The sequence below is a fragment of the Podarcis vaucheri genome (genome assembly GCF_965113315.1).
Source record: "Podarcis vaucheri genome assembly, chromosome: 4".
NCBI lineage: Eukaryota > Metazoa > Chordata > Lepidosauria > Squamata > Lacertidae > Podarcis > Podarcis vaucheri.
In genome coordinates, this window is record NC_138762.1 from 107,925,776 (window position 1) to 107,945,068 (window position 19,293).

The window sequence follows — 19,293 nt, forward strand, 5'->3', positions numbered from 1 at the left end:
CAAATGGTATGTGACACCAAGGAAGGTAGTTCTAATAAACCCTTATATTTTCCCTATATGTTGAAAAGGTTGTGGTATGGTCAGCACATGCCTCCACACATGGTGGAATTTCCCTCTGTTACAAGGGGATTGGAAGTGGCAGGAGATCAGTGAAGTTACTGGTCAATGGATACATACATTTGTGTTGCTAAATATGTTTATAGATTCTTAGTCATAAAGAGCTGTTGAGTCATTTTCCCTGGGCAGCACGAGCAGTAGTTAACAGCTCAGAATGGGAAAATACTTCAGAATATACAGTAAATATTGACCAGTGGTGCCAAAACCTTTAGCAATGTGCTCTTTTAGAGAAATTAACACAAAAACTAAGGGTGACCAGGGGACAAAAGATAAAGGACTTATTTGACAAAACATGGGAATTGTGTGTTGATCATAAAGGTATAAAGGTGAATGAGATTTTAGAGGAGGTGCAGTACCTCTGGTGAGGAGAAACGTTGTGCTCCTTCTTGGGTAATTCTTCCACCACTTTGCACGCGGCTCTCACCTGTGGCTCCTAGAAGCTATCAGCATGCGACAGCACCAAAACCCTGGGAAATGACTTCGCTGGGCCAGCTAAACCAGGCGAGGGCAGAATATAGGTCTCAAACCCTTGCGGAGTTAAAGATTTCCCCTGCATGCAAAGACAGGCTCCAGTGGATTAAGTGGGCAAGACCAATAGTAGGTTCAACCATCAAGACGGTGGTTTCTGCACATGCTGTAGAGGGAAGTGAGTGGCAGAAGGAGCGCTCATCAGCATGGGAAGGGAGCCCATCTAGAAGGAAAACTCTAATCCTAAACCTCCGCTGCTTCATTATTATACTCATTCATGAACTAGGCTTCAGGAGTAAACTCTGAATAATGACATCTACCCACTGCCTTGTGCAGCATCTTCAGGAAAAGAAAAGCCTAAGGAGTAAACCCAATACAAATCCGGAGTGGAGTCCCTAAGACAGTTGCTCATTTCGGCAACTCCTGCAGCCTAGCTGGTGCCAAATGTACTGCTTTGCTTTCCTTAAGACTACATCAGTGAGGCCACGAGGGGAATCTTATCATCTGGGCAGCCCAGGACCGCCATGCACTCTGCCTCAGAGTTTTGTTTTCCCATGGTGCACTCTTCCATTGCCCCTCAAAGACAGACAGATGCCAATAACAAGAAAGGATTATGCCTGCTCCTCCACCCCAATATACACTTTTGAATTATCTCTTCATCTCAAAACCCTGTAAAGAAAAACTAAAGAAAACTCTGTAAAAGAAATATAAAGAGAAAGAAAATTATTAGTATTTATAGCTATTGAACTATCTTAAGCCTGTTGTGTTAATAACTCATCGTTTGAATCTGTTCTATTTTTAATGTGTACTTTCAAAAAAGTTTTATTATGAGCTATTTAAAAAAGAAATGCACATCCTTGCGTTACACTTTATGTTGTGGTATATATGTGACACATATTCTTGCCATGTAAAGCATGAGTCACCTCTAATTCAATCCTCAGTTCCTTTTCCTTATGTGTGTAGATACAGAAGTATCCTTGGTGATTAGTGAATCATCCTTGTAGGCTCTTTGTTAACATGTCCTCATTAAAGAAACCGTTTGTGTTGCTTTCAACGATTCCACAGCATGAAACCTTTTGAGTGAGAAGTTCATTATTAGATATATAGACCTATGGAATCCAATCAGAAGCTGGAGTGGAGCTTCCTATGGAGTTCCTCTAATGATAACATTTACTTTCTTTCCTGTACATTTGTGGAAATGATTTAACTTCCTGGAAATCTGAACATTCTCATTATGCTCTAGTACAAAAACATGTTTAGAAGTATGGAAGCAATGATGCTGGAAATATATGCTTTTCTTTTCCTTTCCATCTCTACCTACCTATGAGGAGTGTGGCTTTTTTCCTCCTTTATTTATTTCCCAGACTTAGAAACTGCCCTTCATTACACTGTAGTCTGAGTGTGATTTCCAATACAATAATACAGGCAATATATAATATATACATCAACACCCACACTAAAAATTTATTTAATATAATATACTACCATACCAAGCAGTAATCAAAAGAAGATTAATTATAGACTAAAAGCTTGACACCACTTGAAACTAAGACAGCCCAGTTTATTGTTCCTACAAGGGAATGTGACTGGTGCTGACAAAGTTTCCCCAAACCTTGCCTACAATGTAATTCAAAGTAAATTTGGTAGCTCTTGTTTTGTAGACAACTGAGGGATATTAAGTAGATCAGGTTAGCAAAATTTATTTGGAATCTGTTGATTCGCACCAGTGCTTTTAGACATAATTTCTACCCACTTCTAGGCTAAAAATATTCAAGCCAAACTCATCCCTTTGGGATTTAAAACATTTACAATTCCAGATATTGTAAATTTCCATGTTGTTGTTTGTTGTTGTTTAGTCATTTAGTCGTGTCCGACTCTTTGTGACCCCCTGGACCAGAGCACGCCAGGTACTTCTGTCTTCCACTGACTCCCGCAGTTTGGTCAAACTCATGCTGGCAGCTTCAAGAACACTATCCAACCATCTCGTCCTCTGTTGTCCCCTTCTCCTTGTGCCCTCCATCTTTCCCAACATCAGGGTCTTTTCCAGGGAGTCTTCTCTTCTCATGAGGTGGCCAAAGTATTGGAGCCTCAGCTTCAGGATCTGTCCTTCCAGTGAGCACTCAGGGCTGATTTCCTTCAGAATGGAGAGGTTTGATCTTCTTGCATTCCATGGGACTCTCAAAAGTCTCCTCCAGCACCAGAATTCAAAAGCATCAACTCTTCGGTGATCTGCCTGCTTTACAGTCCAGCTCCCACTTCCATAATTACTTCTAAAACTGGTCGAGTTTTGGACAACGGGTCCTAACCCTGACATCCTATGTTGCGAGGAGAATCGAACACAGCCACATCCTTTTACGAAGATTCAGAATGTAGGCATTGTTTCTTCCAGAGGCAACAGACTGTTTGGATCCGACATTTATCAGCTGTGCACTTTCAGAGTGGCACAAAACACCCGAACATACTGAAAAATCCCAATTAACAAATTTATATGCTAATGTCGTTAGCTGAGCTCAAGATCGAGTAATTGATACTGACATATCTGGATTTACACTGCTTTTTAAGCATCTGTGGCCAATTGGCACTTAACTTCTGAGTAATAGAAAACTCTGATAAACTTCAGGAGGAACTCCTCTGAACATAAAAAGCTCCAAACTATAGTAATTTGCCATTCCTTCTGAATGGAGGACTCTTGATTTTAATGAGCTAAGTTCTCCTTTGTTTTTGTGATGCAAAATGTCAAAGAGAAAACCAGCAAAATCCATTACCCATCAAGGGCTAGAAATTGGAACAATAGATTCTGCGAGGAGGTTTGTACATCATTGTTATTGTACAGGTCAAACAATCCTCACGCTGCAGATCTGATATAATAAACGTCTGGTACAGCATTACTGCTCTTGCTATTTCATTCAGCTCAACAATGAATAAATGCTGTTGTCCTGCTGTGGAGGGAGGTTGAAAGACAAGTCAACAATGCACCCATAATTATATTGCCCTTTCTCTTTTCCCATGACAGCTTAATGTTATTCGTTGGTAGGAACAATAGTCAGGGTTTTGTGAGCCACAAGTCTGCACAAATGCTGCTAAGCATAGAATGTGGCATTAGGAACAGCCCTCAACCTGGAATATAGGAAGCTGCCTTATACCAGGTCATGTTATTTGCCAAATATCATCTACCCTGTACATCGTCAACCTATATAATAGCGACTCTGCAAGGTCTCACAGGCAGAGGTCTTTCCCATCACCTGCTACCTGGCCTTTTAAACTGGAAGTGCCAGGAATTGTACCAGAGACCATCTGCGTGGCTTCTCTCCCATGATTACATTATGCCGACGAAAAGTTTGCGACAAGAAATGAATTGGCAGGAGATGCATATTACTGAGAAAGGATGTTTTGGCACATGCTTGCCATTTTCAGTAGCAACCCACAATAGGCACCATGGCTGGCTAGGTTAATGGGCTTGGGTGTGTGTGTGTGTGTTGCTTTAATGTAGTTCCTTTCTATGTATTTTTGTTATGAATAGTTGCATATTTATAACTGCCATTATTCTTGTTATTTTGCTCTTGACTTTTATTTGTCTGGGAACTGCCTTGATATTTCCTTTTTGAAACAAATGGTGGTATAATTTTTTTAAATAAAAATAATGATGGTGGTACTCAACCTGGTGCTGAATGGGTTTGCAACCCTCCAGTCCAGGGGTGCTTACTGATCTAACTTGGTCATTGGAGACGCAGACTGGAGGACTGCTTCGGCTTATGCACCAGCTGTGGTTCAACCTGGACAGAGATAATCTGCCGGCAATGATCCATACCATGGGGACCTCCAGATTAGACTACTGAAGTTTGTTATATGTGGGTTTTGTTTGAAGAAAGTGCAGTTAGTCCCAAGTATAACTGTTAAACGGGACTGGGCATTTTGCTTGTATTTTGTCAACTGCAGTGGCTCCAAGCAATTTTCAGTCTAAATCTGTCATGGCCTGAGACCAAGACATCGGAAGGATTACTTGTCTCCTCATGAGCCTGCTCATACACTTAGGTCTTGCTTTGATATATCATTTTGGCCCCAGACTTATTTCCCAGGCTGTTTAATCGTTTGGAGGTTGCTTTTGCTAATGTGTTTCATTTTTATTCCTATTTTTATTCCACACACTGTTTTTATATTGCTCCTTTATAAGGTGGTGGTCTATTGGTTTCTTTCCTTCCTTCCGTTTGCCTTACTGTTGTTTTAGTTTCAATTTCAACATGACTACTTCCAGCCATCTACTACTAACGCCTCCGATCACTTGGAGAGATGCATCACTTCCCAAAAGAATCAGCACATGTCAGGAATGGCTTGGGAACAGTCATGGTGGAAAATCAACCACACTGAGGTCTTTGTAAAGTGATCCTCATTCTGTAGAATTGTAAGGGAAGAAGTTGGGACAAAAGAAAGGCAGATTCCATAAAGATCATTAGAGGTTCTGAAGGCTTTTGAAGTGCTGGCTTCTAATTTGTTAAATCCATGAAAAGTTGCAATTGTTTGACACAGGAAAAGCTTGTTGAAGTTCCCTTGAATGAAATGCTTTTGCTGCCTTGCATGGCCACAAGAAGATTCTTCCTTTGTTTCTCATCACTGGCTCCCACTTCTTCTCCCACTTCACCACCCAGTAAGTAAAATTTACAATAAAAGCAGGAATGGCTGGCTGGTGCGAAGGGTAACACTGGGTAACAATTTTTAACTTTTTGAATGTTGTCTAGATTTCTACAACTGATTTAGGGTATTTTTGCACTGCTGAATCAGGAAATGGCATCCGTTTCTCTCCATCAGGTCAGGTTTACTGTAAACTGAATGGTGGGCATTGATAAAGGTAAAGGTAAAGGTAAAGGTACCCCTGCCCGAGCGGGCCAGTCTTGACAGATTCTGGGGTTTGTGCGCCCATCTCACTCTAGAGGCCGGGGACCAGCGCTGTCCGGAGACACTTCCGGGTCACGTGGCCAGCGTGACAAAGCTGCATCTGGCGAGCCAGCGCAGCACACGGAACGCCGTTTACCTTCCCGCTGGTAAGCGGTACCTATTTATCTACTTGCACCCGGGGGTGCTTTCGAACTGCTAGGTTGGCAGGCGCTGGGACCGAGCAGCGGGAGCGCACCCCGCCGCGGGGATTCGAACCGCCGACCTTTCGATCGGCAAGTCCTAGGCGCTGAGGCTTTTACCCACAGCGCCACCCGCGTCCCTTATTGATAAAGGTAAATACACGTAAATTGAATGTTGCTTCACCATTTTTCAAACTTCAGGGCTTGTACTTCCGTTTCTTGGAACTCCTGGAATGCTCATCGGCAGGGAGGTCTCTCTTTAGAGTCCAACAGTAGTCAGCCATCATGACTGCGTCCCAGCGACCCTGATACCTGGTCTCCATCTCTTTCATGTCCTGATGGAATCTCTCCCCCTGCTCGTCACTCATTGAACCCAGTTTCTCAGGAAACCAGTCCATATGTGAAAATAGGTAGTGCATTTTGACGCTCATGTTTCAGCCCAGGTTTCTGAAAGCAGTCAGCATGTTGTTGACAAGTTCTGCGTAGTTTCTGGCCTTATTGTTGCCCAGAAAGTTCTTCACTACCAGAACAAATGCCTTCCACACTTCCAGTTCCACTTCGTTCATTGAGTTTCTGAACTCTGGATCACTGATGAGCTGACGGATCTGAGGACCGTCAAAGATGCCAGCTTTCAACTTCTCCATGGTCAATCCTGGAAAAGCCTGGCACAAGTAAGTGAAGCAGTCACCATCCTTGTCCAGAGCCTTGGTGAACTGCTTGATTAAGCCGAGCTTGAAGTGCAGCGGTGGGAAGAGTATTCTGTCTCTGTCCACCAGAGGGTTGTTGATGACGTTCCTTTCTTTGCAAGGCACCAATTCCTCCCGCACAGGCCAGTCCTTCTTCGTGTAATGCTGAGCACGGTCCCTACTATCCCACATGCACAGAAAACATGGGTACTTGGTGAAGCCAGACTGTTGTCCCAACAAAAAGTTCACCATCTTCAGGTCAACACAAATAAACCACTTATGCTGATCATAACCAATTTTCTCCAGCACATACTTCACCGCTTCATAGTTCTCCTTCAGTGTAGTCGAATGAGCCAGGGGTATAGAGCAAACTGGTTGCCATTGTGTAGCAGAACACATTTCAGTGATCGCTTGCTGCTGTCAATGAACAGTCTCCAATCTTTGGGTTTGTACTGTGGCACTCCAAGCTTGAGCAGAAGCTGCGCAATATCTGCACAGTACACCAAGTCCTTCTCTTCTGAGAAAAAATGGAGGTACTCTTGATGCCTGTTGCGGAAGAAGCTGATGTGAGCACTGTCAGAGAGGAGGTTTTTTTCCTTCAATCTGGATGCCAACAGTTCGGCAGAGTCCTTTCACAAGCTGAGGTCGCGAACTGGATCATTCAACTCCTTTTGGGAAAATGGATGTGGAGCATCATCTTCAAGAACCACTTCTTCTTCATGTCCTTCAACACTGGAGGCATCTTCGTCACTAATGTCAGGAAGTTCTCCGAAGATAGGCACTGACATTTCATCACAATGAGCTACAGGATGACGTGCTGATTGACAATCAGGATACTTAAAGCTGCTCCGGTTCTTTCTGTTGATCCCAGCCGCACCAATTTATGGATGATTTCGAGGTTTTATGACTTCAAACTGATCCCTTTTCGACATAATCACCCAGAACTATCGGACCTGAATACTTCTTGTCATTAAAATAATCATTTCCAATCAAAACAATTATTTGACATGGCATTTTACCCCCACCAACTTCTTCTAAAATGCTCCACACAAGCGTATATGTGAACAAAAACGTAAAAAACTGACATGTGGCCACAGCTCAAAAACTTGACCTGATTGAGCAAAACCAATGTGATTTTTGGATTCAGCGCATCAGATTTGTCCTAAATCAACTGAAAAAACGCAGACAACAAATTTGTTCTTGATCAGTGAATTTAAGGATTAGGATAGCTGGGTGGGTAAGATGGAACCCATGAAAAGTTGTAATTGTTTGACACAGGAAAAGTTTGTTGGAGTTCCCTTGAAAGAAATGCTTTCGCTGCCTTGCATGGCCACAAGAAGATTCTTCCTTTGTTTCTCATCATTGGCTCCCACTACTTCTCTTACTTTGCCACCCAGTAAGTAAAATTTACAATAAAAGCAGGAATGGCTGGCTGGTGGGAAGGGTAGTTTAAGGATAGCTGGGTGGGTAAGATGGAACCTACTTATGCTGGCCCTGCAGTATTACTATTCTGTGGTACACAAGCTGACGTTCTGTACAGAACACTAATAATCAACTTTTAGTACCTCTTTCTTCCCAGCAGAGTTCCCATCTATTGCAGCTTTGTTAGCTCCCTTGACAATCCTAAAATATTCACTGATGAACCATACCCTTCCATGCTAAATACATACATACATACATACATACATACATAAATGTGTCCTTTCCAGCTGCCTAAATGCAATTGGGTTTCAAGGTCACCATTGTTTTCAGATTTCATATTTATTCTGAAGTTAAATCTTCAGTCTAGGTTTTTCATTGCCTCCTTCCTTCATTGTTTATTTCTTTGGCATTGATTTGGGCGTCTCCAGTAATGCATAAAAATAACAACTTATTATCAGGTTCTTCTTCAGACCTAAGCATAATTATGAAGGTGAAGCTTTTTCTTTAAAACTCTTATTCATGATAACAGTCGCTAGTTACTGCTAAAACTGGCTGTTGTCCTTAACTATTGTGCTCAAGCCAACAGAAAATGTCATTATACAATTCAGTATTTGTTGTGTTTGGTTTAGTTGCATGCACTTCACAAAGTACTGAAACAAGGAAATGAAGGCCTTGTTATGAATTTGTTTTATTACTTTATTTATACAAACAGTTCTATATCAGGAAATCAAGAAAAATATCTTCTCAAAGCAGTGTACATAAAAACATTGTGAAAATGATGAAATCAAAAGTAAAAAAGCTTAAAAGGCAAAGTGAAGAAGAACACAAAACTGGGTCATATGGCAAAGTTGTTGTTGTTGTTTAGTTGTTTAGTTGTGTCCTTCTCATGAGGTGACCCCATGGACCAGAGCACGCCAGGCACTCCTGTCTTCCACTGCCTCCCGCAGTTTGCTCAGACTCATGCTGGTAGCTTCGAGAACACTGTCCAACCATCTCATCCTCTGTCGTCCCCTTCTCCTTGCATAAATAAATAAATAAATAAATAAATAAATAAATAAATACTATTTATTTAGGAGCTTTTATGCTCTGCAAATAACTGAAGTTATCAAAGCAGCTTACAATATATTTAAAAGATAAAAATAAATAAACGATACAGTAGTCGCTACAGTAGGGTACGGATCTAAGTGTCCTTGCCTTTGTCTTCTGTAGCTGAGTCTTCTGGCCTAGAAAGGTCTCTCTCCTTTCAAGTAGTCTAAAACTAAACACAGAAACACCTGACTAAGTCAATGAATTTCCAGCATATAGATCTTTGTTGTGCTAAATGCCCCATTTCTTGCAGCTGCCCAAGAGATGCCATGAGTTAGCGCTGTTCCTCCAGCAGATCTCAGAGAACAGGCAGGAATGTATGGGAAATGTATGTAGATTAAAAAGGTATCGGTTCACTGAGTGTATGTGCCCTGATCGCGCTCACGACCAGGTTGTTGAGCGGATAATATGGGGAGCTGACACAACAGGCAGCACCTTGGAAGAATGACAGGATAAAAAGTTGATAGGTCGTTAAACAAATAAATGAAAAGTTGCTCATACTGAGGAGTGGTTTCATTCACACAGATCCCTGGCCACTGGTATTTAACTATGTACACAGAACACAATCAAGACAGGTTATGGATCCATCCAGTCCTGGACCCAGGAGTAAATTCTTCTTTTCTTAAACTCAGCATGAAAGAGGAGAGCAGGTGCCAATCCCCTTGGAATGCAGTAATTATCTTCAGTCTAGTGAGCCATAATTACTGTATTCCCTGGGGAGCAGAACAGCCAAACCTGATTATAGCCAAATAAAACCTGTCTAAGTAGAGTCATGATTTCCTTTTTCAATCTGTGGAAGTCCACTAAACCTCAGCTGCAGCTGTTTCCATCTTTTACTCCTTTCCATTATGAATGTAGCTGCCTTGTAAGGAGATATCACTGTTATGTTCTTAAAGATGTGGTTAACCGCAGTGGGATTCTTCTCGGTGAAGGAATGATGAATGCTTGCTTCAAATGTGATATTGAATGTATTTGTTTGAAGATGAACATCTGTTTCATTTCATATTCCTTTCCCCCTACACATCATATATTATGTTTATTAGATGCACGCTTGCCAAGAAACCTATTTATAATCTAAGCAGACAGCACTCTCACTAATTTCAATTTTGTTTAGGTTTTGTTAAGGTATCAGAACTGTATGTAATTTAAGGGTTTCAAGTCATTATGATTTTTCGGTAATCTGTTTAATGATTGAGCTTTAATCAATAAGAATTTGTAACATTTTACAAATTTAGTATCATGGGGCAGTTACTTCTATTTCAATAAGAGATCAACCATTGTAGAAATAGTTTAGCAAACAAGTGGGACTCCATGGCCAATGGCCCCCGGATTTGATTTAATGTACCTCACAATCGCTTGGTTGTCCAAAATATCTACTTAAAAGCAGGTCAGTAATAAGTGGTTGTGATGGCAAATAATCCATTTGTTGACTGACCAGAGGACATCCCAGAACTCTCAGCAAAGTGTGGCTGTTTTCATGTGGGCACTTACACAGAACTTTCAAGCATGGCCTGACCAGGTCAGACCAAGTTCCATGTAGTCCAGCATTCTCTTACCACCACTAGCCAACTAAGAAATTTTTGGATGACCACAATCTGGGCACAAAGGGGAGGGACTTCCCCTGGTGTTTGTCTCCATTATGTTGTATTCAGAATTATACTGCCACTGTAATTCTTATGTGTAATTCTATAGCTTGCACACCGCATTATGAACCTTGAATAGTCCTATTAAATGTATTTAGTGCTGTGCTAAATTTTCATGATGTTCAATTTGCCTTGTGAAAATTGCCACTTTGAAAAGAGCAGAGTTATATGAAAAAAGACCTACCTCCCACTCTTTTGCACATTTTTGCACACCCATTCTCAGCTACTCTTCCCCTGATCTACTGTTGCTTCAGTACTAAGTGTTTGGGTTTTTTTACTTGAAATTATGTTGTACCGTTACACCGCTTTTCAGCCTGATGCTAGGACTTTATACACAATAAAATATGCCTTTTAAAAACTCTTTCTATTCTGATGACGTGCATAAACATCTGGCTTTAAAATAAATTGCAGAGTTAAGAGACTCTCTTTAAAGCCCATTACCAGTTGCAATCCTAAACTCGAATACTAGAGAGTAAGTCTCACTGAACACAATGAAACGTAATCCCATATAATGTTTAGGATTGTGCTGTAAGAAATTTTTAAGACCTGTTGCTTGCTGATGCATACTGTGGAAGGACATTCCGGGTTGACATTTGTGGACAACGTAACTAGTACTCAGATCAATATACATTACCACAAATGTATGTTTGGTATTCGAACTGAGTTTTAATTAAGGTGTGGTTAAATGCTCTCTTGTGAGATAAAGAAATTTTTTTTTTTTAATTGTGAGAGGCAAACCCTTTTGCACCTAATGCTAAGCCAAAGAATGGTCTACTGCAAATGAAGAAACATCTGAACTACTTGAGAGGAGATCATGACCCCTCTGCTGTCCCCACTGGTCCTGCTGCTGCTACACAGCTGTGAGTTAAGCCACGGTTTGGCTCTGCATTACCTCCAAACCCAATGCTGTGTCATTTGTCTCCCCAATGAGTGGTCAGCCGTAGAACAAGCCTTGGCAACTGCTTCTGGCTTGTCTGGAACAAGATAAACAATGAGCCTGGGTTCAGACATAACACTGACTAAGCCAGAGCACATCTTAGCTCACAGCAGTGCAACAGCAGCAGGAATGGAGAAGGAGTAAACTGGCTGTGATTTTCCCTTTAGAAGCCCACATGTTTACTTGTTCATGCTAAGCCAGGCTTTGGCTTAGCTTTACATGGAAACCAAATCACTGCAATGCTATCTTGGCTTTTTGCATTTTGTATATAACGCCTGTCACTCAAGTTACTCTGTTTCATAGCTGTGAAACCCTCACTTTAATATAGAACCTGGCCCATCAGCTACTAACTAGAGGGCAAAGTCCACACACACAAATAATCCCACAGAAGTTGGGCATCTTCATGTTTTAGGCTTAGATCCTATATGTTTTCTGCTGTAGCTTGAATAAAAGAATATTAACCCACAGATATACATGGCACATATAAGAACTATGGTAGGCCTTGGTTGTGATTGGTTCCTTAATGTTTTAATAAATTAGATTAATTGATGTTAACCAAACTGCTCAGCTAAAACCGCTGTTCTAATTGCCAATTTTGTCTTCTTCCAGCAGAGAAAATGCCAGCCTTCGTCTGTGCTGTAAAATCTTCTTGTTATAACACGGAAGCAACTCCAGAGCCACTGATATTGTGAAACATCTGGTAACTGCAAGCTGTGAGCTCCTATGAGATAATCACAGGCTTGGAAAATTAGGAGAACTTCCTCAACTCAGTTGTATTTCATGTTTTGTAATACCCCCGAGTGCGGTTACCTCATAATACAGTAATCACTCTGTTTCTGTGCCGTAAATGAAACCGCAGATGCTACTCTCGGGTGTAACGACCACCTCTTAACATAAATAAATGATCAAAGTACCATTATTTTGAACCAAACATATATTTCATGTATACATGTTGATAAATATTGTGGCATATGAGCATCCCTGAGTGAGACATTATTTAGGACATTATTTGGGACCTTATTTACGAGATGTGGAGAAGAGTTGATGAAAGCAGAGGGGAAATAAATCAAATGGGTATTGCAATTTCTATACTGTTTAGGAATTATGATTGGTTTTGCCCTTGTAGACATGCAGAAGATGCCAGAAGACAGTAAACAAAAATGAAGAAGATACATTTTGAAACTCAGAATGAGAGTCTTGCAAGTAATAATTCATGGTTGTGAGCATAAGCTGCTCTGAAGGCTATGGACGGAGATGGAAGGGCCAGAGCTTGGTGGAAGAGCTTCTTCCCTGCCAGCAGATAGTCCCTGGTTCAAACTTCAGCATCTCCAGGTAGGGCTGAAAGAGACTCCTGCCTGAAAGAGACTCTGCAGGACTCAGCATAAGGCAGCTTCCTATGTTCCTAAGGCAGGGCACACAGGTAACAACAGTTAATGCAATCTTAATCAATGTGTAGATGTGCTGGTATGTATTGGTTACTCAGGGAACTGCTGCAAATAGTTGTGGGAAATTAGGAGCATATTGCAGCAATCACCCAACATCTGTTCTGCTTTCCTAGTTAACAATGTCTAATTATTGAGACATTCATAACTTTGTGGTTCTCTTCTTAATCTGGTCAGACCAATTTTGTTTATTATGTGCGCCAGAATAAGCTTCATACTGCAACTAATAGCACTGAGTTAAGGACTTTTAAGTTCCTTTAATTTTAATGGCAGTTATTTAAATAGAGCTGCAACAAGTGTTTGGCACCAGAAATGGTGATTTTTGTGATGGAGCAATTTTTCTTGAAACACTATTTGATTGTGTAAAAATTCACCTTCCAATGAGCCTGTTCAGCAATATTGCTGGCCACATGCTAGAAAAGCTGTCTGTGGACAAACACTGGCTCCCTTGGCCTGAAAGCAGAGATGAGTGCTACACCCCATAGCCGAATTCAACTGGACTTATCTGCCCAGGGTCCTTTACCTTTTTACTACAGTCACAAGCAAAAATGCAACAATTGATGAACTCCTCATTGCTCAAAAACATAGCATTAAAATGAACATTGATACTGTCCATATTGCACATTATTAGTTTGACATTATTCCACATATGATGTGGGAAAAATTGAATTGAAACAGCTTAAAATGGAATTGGATCCTGCCCACTTCCTCCCCCGTGGAATGCTAATCTGCAAAAAATGTTGCAAATGTTAATTGGCACGTGTATGCAGCATCTGGTTGCTTTTGCTTAATAGCAAACAGGTATTTTTATATCATTAATTAGTGACTTTATTTAAATATTGTGTTAGAAAATCATATCCACAATCAACCAGTGAATTCGCTCTTGTTTAACTCAAAGTGTAAAGACAAGTGAAATTGTGCAAACAGCCCCACTTTATTTTTGTCCTAAAAATTAATTTTTCATCGCTGTGTTTTGAAATGGAGAAAAATGTGACATGTTTCAAAGGGCTACTTTATAATTAAGGAAAACATTGGCAAACACACATACACACACATTTGAGGCTGGGGGTGGGCTCTGTAATGTTCAGCTGTAACAAAACAGTCTGCAAACAAGACCACAAGCCTAAACCATTGTTATCCATAAATATTTCACTTCCAGAGCCAACTATGGGAAATTTATACACAGGCTCTAAGGACTTAAGCAATTGTGAGCATGACACGCATTTGAAAAGCAGAATTAGTATTATTATTATTGATGCCTCCCCCCCACCTCCCAAGTACCCACTCTCCCCAGCTCATTTCAGGTTGATTTGGAAATCAGCTAATCCACATTGGAAAGTCGCCCACCTCATCTGCACAAGAACTTCAGTCCTCCCAGTGCCCTGAACCTCTGCTTTTTTCTTTCTTCATACCAGACTGGACTCATGGCAACAGCCAGTGGCCTGGGGCATCATCACCACCCATCACAACCTGGGACAGGTGCGCTGGCAAAAATCAGTTAATGTGGCAGCAGCTATGCTAGCTGGCTGCTCAAGACAGCTGCTTTGAAAGACAGACAGAAAAGGGGGCAGTTCTTTGACCACTTCATAAAAGCAAGTGGTTTCTTTTAGTTTGGTTTGGTTTGGTTTTTTTCATATATATATTTTTTAAGGCTGTAGAAATGAGATGGAATGGAGTTTAGAATGAAAATTGTGATAGTGGCACAAACTGGAACTGTTTTCCCACCCCTAGCTGGTATCTGCAAGTGTCATGCCTTGCCAGCTTTCCCTTAGAATTTAATCATACTGTCGCCTAATGTGGCTTCTAAATTGAACCAATTGTGAGTAGAACATATTCTTGGCTTGTTGTGTGCTGTATGTGGAAGCTTGGAATATCCCTATAAACACAAGCTGCTTCTCATTCCTAACCCCCAAAATAAATGAGGCCTTTTGACAGCTCCAGTCAAACACTTGGACAACCTTCATAGGTTATTTGAATGTTTAATGGAACATTTGAAAAGCCTGATTTAGGTGCCAACCCACCTTCACTTCCTCCAAGCCCTTGGGAAGCGGGTAACTATGTAGATATTGAAGGACTTCTATCATTTGCATCTGAGATCATGCGATTTATCTACAAGTTCTACAGTTCCCAGCTACAAATGACTGAATACAACTGAATAGAGGGTTCCTTGGCTGAGAAAGAACATCATATTCATATGCAGTCAGAGATGGTGGAACTTGAATTTATAATCTCAGATTTAAAATGGAAATGTTGGAGACAGAATGTAAGATCCAGTTTGAGTTGGGGCAGACTTGAAAAGGGCTTTTGGAGGGTTTGGAGGGGTTCCAACTCAAATTGTCAAGAGAAGTTCACATTTTGAGCTCTTCCTATCGTATTCTCATTTATTCCTAAATGTGACATACTAGAAATCCCCTCAAGTTGCATCAGTGCTCTGCAGTGCACAGATTTTTGGATCTGACTGCAAGTTACCCACTTGAATTTTTTTTTAAGAAAATCATTATTAATTTTCACATAGACAACGATACACAAATTACATAACATATAAAACAGAAAACGATACAAATGAATAGAAATGATGAAATAAGAAAAGGAAACAAACATAAACAAATGCAATATATTACACTTACACAACAGATTAAAATGTATAACTTCCAATAATTCTCATTATACTACTTATATTATCTGTATTCCTTGCACAGATTAATATTATTATTATTTTGTGTATATATATAATCCACTATTACATTTTATGTAATTCTTGGTTACCAGTATCACTCTATTTCTGCAAGTATCTTATTGTTCGTACAGTACGTTTTTAAATATTCTTTAAATATTTTCCATTCCCTAGAAACCTTCTGGTTTGACACTCCTCTAATTTTTCCAGCAAGTTACCCACTTGTAAAGGTAGACACATCACAATGTACGGGCAATATCTGTGCATCTGGCCATGGTGGTGGGGAGACAGGGAGGCTGTTGCAAGGCTGCCTTCAAATCTGTTTCTGCATGTTTAGAGCTGTGTGAATGGAAGGGGATGAATCATGCCCCTGAATTTTGGAAGCTGAATTAAGTAGGCAAAATGATCAAACATGTGTAAACTTAATCTGTGCTGTTTTATTTGAGCAAATAGTTCCTTGTTGAAGATAGTTCATAGTTAGTGCTTGGTTCTTTGCAGTCATCGTATTACTCAACCGCAGAGAAAATGATTTTTATATTTATTTTTAGAAATCCTAGCTGATTCTTCAGCCTGAGTTAGAAATAAGCTTATGTGTGCTTAAAAGCCTATGACACTCTGGCAGAAAGTGGCAATAGGACCATTACCCTGAGGCTCATGGCTTTCTTCAACAATGGGTGTCTTGAAATGTTCACTTCACCAGTCACAAATCCCACAGAGGGGTATGACAGTTGGGTTAACTTTTTCTGACACATGAATTACTGTTCTCCATAATGCATGACAAGTGACCCCAAGTCATTTCAATAAGATTCAGGAGCTACCTGAAATAAAATCAAGAATGGCAAAAGACAATGGCATGTCAGCAGCAGCCTCAAAACCAGAGAAATTCCAAATAACTTCAATCTAGCCCTAGACCAAAGTCTATGCATTTGCACAAAAACAACGCAGATGTGCAATCATCATTTGAGCACATAGAGTTAATCACTATGGATATGTATTTCGGCATTTTCTTGATCTTTGTTGCTCACCATGTACCATAAATTCCATCTACCTTCTTCAATACCTAATGCCAGGAGTACGTCTAGCAGAGCTCCACTGAAACGACCAATTTTGGTGGAATAGGATTTCCACCCATAAAATACTTAGGGTGATGTTTGACCAAGTCATGCACAGGATAGAGCCACTGAAATATTTGGGCTTTAATCTAACCTGTCTATTGATTTCAGTGTGTCTACCCCTGAATATGACTTGGTTGGCTATGCCCCCAAATGTTTTATTGGGGGGGGGGTTATCCAGCCCAAACTGGTACTTTCAGTGGACCTTCACCATGTTTACTGCGTAAAATGGGATACTGGAATGGATAGCAGATTTTTACTATATGCATTTTAATAAAGTCCCCCTCCATCATTTTAGTTCCATTATAATTAAATTACTTTTAATCTCCCTCCCTCCCTCCCTCCCTCCCCCTCTCTCTCTCTCTCTCTATATATATATATATATATATATGTACAGTGCTTTTTTTCTTTAAAAAAGTTTAGGGGGTACTTTCATTTTCCTACTCATATTGAAATAGTGCCCCTCAATGAGGCCATGTTTAGGGGGTATGTGTACCCCTGCATCCCCCCAGAGAAAAAAGCACCGTGCACACAAAATCTATGGGCAGATCTACACTCAGCATTTATAATGTTAAAATGTGTTATTAATATGTGACACCAGAGGGCGATGCAGAGCAGCAAGCCACTGGCAATGGAAAACTGCTATTAAGCACTATAGAACATTATTTTTTTCAACGTTTAGAAGATCAATGTAGACCCAACCTATGTTTTATCTGTGTTTGCTTAAATGCTTGTGAACCACCTTGAGTCCCAGTTCTGGGGGAAAGGCGGGATATTTATTAAATAAATATATAAATAAATAAACAAATGTCATTTGTCTGAGCTAGCAGGGCTTTCCTTATGTTCCTAGACAGGTGATAAGAAATGTTAACTGCCAGAGTAGACACTATAGGGCTATGTGGGCCTGCTCACAGTTATTTTAAGCCGGGCTCAGCAAATGTTGCTCTAAAAATAGGTAGGATGTGTGCAAAATACAGGTAGTCAGATCTCTTATACTGATCACACTGTGGAAGGAAAAAATAGAAGTATCTCACCCACCTAAAGAAAGTGCTCAACCCTGTATTGCAGAATGCAAACCCATTGAAAACTTAATGAATTTTATTCGGATTAATAATATGCTGTGCTCCTTGCATGCCATTAATAGCTGGCAATTTTATTATGTGTTAATTTGATTTGTATGTGCCATTATTTGTGATTTTAACATTTCCCGATTTGTCACTTAAATATTTATGTGACTAGAAAACACGTGTTAACAACGGTGATGCTACTTTCAAGCGGTAGAGTAACAAGTGTTAAATGATGCCTTACAGATATGCAGATGATTAAGAGATAATTAGAAAGATAATGCAGATTAATTTATGACTTCAGAAAAACAAAGGGTGGAATACAGTGTTGCGCAGTTATGATTGTTCCATCAGGGAACGCATCTTGAGCCCCCAGAGCGTGGGGAGAAGAATTCCACTGTCTCTTGGCTTCCAGGTTCAGTTCAAAGTGCTGGTGCTTGCCTTTCAAGCTCAAAATGCTTTCGAAATCTTTGTATTGTTTTTACTCTTTTGTTGATTGCTGCTCGGGGCTCTTTGGAGGGGAAATGCGGGATAAAAATCTAATCAATAAATAAACAACGCAAATGGCTTCATATCCAAGTACTTGACACATGTCTCTTCTCCTACCAAACTGTCGCATGCTGAGCTCTATGGCTGATCCTCTTCTCTAAATACCTCCTACATCAGGGTTGGCACATCTACAGCAAAAGGGCATTTCAGCAGTGCCACCCTCGCTACTGAATGGCTTTCCCAGGGAAAAATGTCTCACCCTGGCTGTTTTTAAGATGTCAGGCAAAAACCTTTTATTAGCATTTTATCCATCCGGCCATTTAAAAATATTATTCCTATATTCAATGACTGAATGAATGAATCTTTGTTTGCATCAGCCATCAGCCATAGCAATAAATCAACAAAACAATATACTGTATTTTTCGCCCCATAAGACGCACTTTTCCCCCTCCAAAAATGAAGGGGAAATGTGGGTGCGTCTTATGGGGCGAATGCAGGCTTTCGCTGTAGCCTGGAGAGCGAGAGGGGTCGGTGCGCACCGACCTCTCTCGCTCTCCAGGCTTCAAGAAGCTCTGCGCAACCCTTGGGAGACCGGCTCCGAGGGTTGCGCAGAGCTGCCTGCAGTCCCGGGATCAGCGCAGCTTTGCGCGGCCATTGGGAGCCGGGGGCGAAGCTCCGCCCCGCTCCCGGTGGCCGCGCAGAGCTGCCTGCAGTCCTGGGACCAGCGCAGCTCTGCGCCGCCATCCGGAGCGGGGCGCTAAGTCCCGCCCCGCTCCGGATGGCGGCTCAGAGCTGCCTGCCATCCCGGGATCAGCACAGCTCTGCCCATCGCCAGCCCCACAAGCTCGGGGGACAGCGGGGAGGCAGAGCGTGCCTTCCCACTGTTCCCCGACCTGGTTCTTCCAGCCCCGCACCTGGGGGGGGGAATAAAAATTTTTTTCTTTATTTCCCCCCAAAAAAACTAGGTGCGTCCTATGGGCCGGAGCGTCCTATGGGACGCAAAATACGGTACAAAGAATAGAAATAAAAAGTCAATTATATAACATACATTTTTGGGTTTTGAATCAATAGTCAAATAGTGGAT

The 19,293-nt window shown here is 41.1% G+C and overlaps 2 long non-coding RNA genes across 2 annotated transcripts in view; one reads left to right on the forward strand and one right to left on the reverse strand.

Moving 5' to 3' along the window:
• The window catches only part of LOC309531758, a 153,050-nt gene that overhangs the window by 113,555 nt on the left and 20,202 nt on the right, over positions 1 to 19,293 (reverse strand). The window lies entirely within an intron of this gene.
• On the forward strand, positions 7,624 to 12,359 carry LOC309531764. Its single transcript, XR_014219436.1, has 2 exons — positions 7,624 to 7,736; positions 12,038 to 12,359. It is a non-coding gene; the product is annotated as an uncharacterized lncRNA (long non-coding RNA).